We start from the raw sequence: 2529 nt of genomic DNA, 5'->3' as shown, positions 1-2529 counted from the left end.
CACCATATATTTTGATGGGTAACAACACTGTTATGCCTGTATGTGGGAAAGCTTCTATTGACATTGATGACGGTACATTTCATGATTTATTATGTATTCCATCTTTGTCATCTAACCTTCTCTCCATCTATCAGATTACTCACAGTGGGTTGGGGAAGGCAGTTGAGTTCACCCAAGATTCAATGCACATCAGTGAGACTAGAAATATTGTTTCAACATGGATAGTTGATCATTCTTCCTTCTTGTACTCTTTCTCTCATTTTGTTCCACCATCTCCACTATCGAAGAATCACTCTCTTTCTTCAAGAGAGCATGTTGAGGTGAAGTCAGGTCACTCAAACTTGTGTGTTGTTCTTGAGACCAATGTTGTGACTTCCACACCTCCACCTCCTATTGAGATTGCTTTTGTTCAGCGGGATTCCTCTTCAGCATTGACTGGAATTCAAGCTCCATGCATTGAGCCACCTATTCTAGTTGTTGAGGACATATTAGAAGACAATCATCTCCTCTCAGATGACAGATTCAACAGATTTGTTGTCCCACCATCATTGGGGATTCCATTACAACATCATCATGCATTCTCCTTTGAGCATCATCCAAGCCTTCCAGTTTCACCTCCTATTCAGGGGTATCCTTTTCTTTGTCTGCAGCCTTTGTTCCTTCCGTATTGGAGACATTGTTGGGTCTCAAATCAACAGATTGGATAGGTTCTAAGGAAATGCCAGTCCCTATGGTCAAACCCTCCAATTGACTTGGCCAACATGTAGAGTGAACCTGTTTGGTTGCTTACTCTCTCACTTTAGGCTCTGCAGGACCTAGGCGGGTATACCTATTCACTGAATGTCTCCAATAAACAGTGCTTTTTATAGCAGATATGTTATCCTAATCTGATATCTCCTGATCTTGAAATGGCATGAGTTCCTTGAATGGAGATATAGCAGATGAGTTCAAGATTGTTGTTATGATAATTGTTTGCTTTATGTTTCTTAATTACTTCTATAGCTGTCAAAATGAAGAAATGATGAGGGTAATTTGTAATTTAGCCAGTGCCTTCTTCGTTAATTGGGTTGCAGAGTCATTACAATTTTCTTCAGGACTTATGGTGCGAATCTGCGAGACAGTTTTTAATTCATCCCTTATGAACCTGTCAGTTACTATTTCTGTTAAAACCAAATGAATGCTTGTATTATATGCTGATTGAGTGAATTTAACCCTACCCTTAAGGGACCAGTCAATTAAGCTTTGCAAGGAACAATTACAATCCGCAAGCAAAACTTTTGTTGCAACATTATAACATAAAGCATAGATTTGATCTTAAGAACATGAATAACCTTATCTTTATCAGACAATATCACAGACGATTGCCAAAAGAAAATGAAATAATCCACAACACACATGCAGGGAAACAATTGATCAAGATTTGTATTCCATTATAGTTCGTACACAGAAGACTTACAGGTTGTCGTTCTTTCGCTCTTAATCCTATCTAATCTATCCCCTACATTACAAAAATCATTCTCATATATATATGAGGATGAAAGCTCTTCACGAAGAGACACAACCCTTTACAATATTAATCATTAACTTTGGATATTTCTAAACTTAAGTAAAAAGAGATTTAAAAGCCCCAAATGATGAATGTAATCATCGTCTTTGAATGTTTTGATTCGAGGAGTTTGCTTCTTCAATTCATCCCGCAGCGACAGATACTTGAATATTATCTGGTTGACAGTAGGGGCCATATCCTTACTCCGATCAATCTCTGACAAGGCCCAATCCTTGACGCTGATGAGTTCTTTTCGTAGATCCTCCAAGGATATCACCTCTCCTTCCTTGTAGACGGAAGGCATTCCAACGGGTTTATCATCATCTAATTCTTTTAAGTCTCTCCTCAGCGTATCCTCGAGTTTGACATGATTGTCCATATACGCGTTTCCCTCAGCCTTTTCCTCTGGTGACATGGTATCGACATTGCTCAGTACTTCCTGCAATCGTGCTCTTAACCGTTCATGCTCTGTTAGCGCTTTTATCGTTCCATTGTAAACTGTCCAATATGGTTCGACCTGTAAGAGCATGCTGTTAAACCGATGTCCTATAATGTCATTGACCAATTTGTCTATCTTTTGTTGGACATTGTCTGCGCGTTTATTGGCCTTTTCTGCCTGATACTTCCAGTACAGAGCATCAGAGACGTCATCCAAGCTGCGTCCTGCGGGGTATGAGGTGTATTCGTTGATAGGAGTCCCCGTCTCTAATTGCAATACCTTTGCCTGCAGCTTCTGATTTTCCTCCTTGGATTTTTCATATATTCCCTTATATGTAACGTTCTCTCTGACCAAAAACTCTGTCTGGTCCAAGTTCAATCTTGCAACATCCAGGTTGAGCTTTGCAGTGATCCTAGGATCAGTCTTTCCAACCTGATGAACCATGAGATGCCCAAAGGTTTCTTCTATATCCACAATGATAGGCCTCTTCCCCTTTGGATATAGTGCCCACTGTAGGAGAGCTTTCTTGTCTGGATCATATCCA

Source organism: Cryptomeria japonica, chromosome 2 (assembly GCF_030272615.1).
Source record: "Cryptomeria japonica chromosome 2, Sugi_1.0, whole genome shotgun sequence".
Lineage (NCBI taxonomy): Eukaryota > Viridiplantae > Streptophyta > Pinopsida > Cupressales > Cupressaceae > Cryptomeria > Cryptomeria japonica.
Note: the sequence above shows the minus strand (reverse complement) of the source record.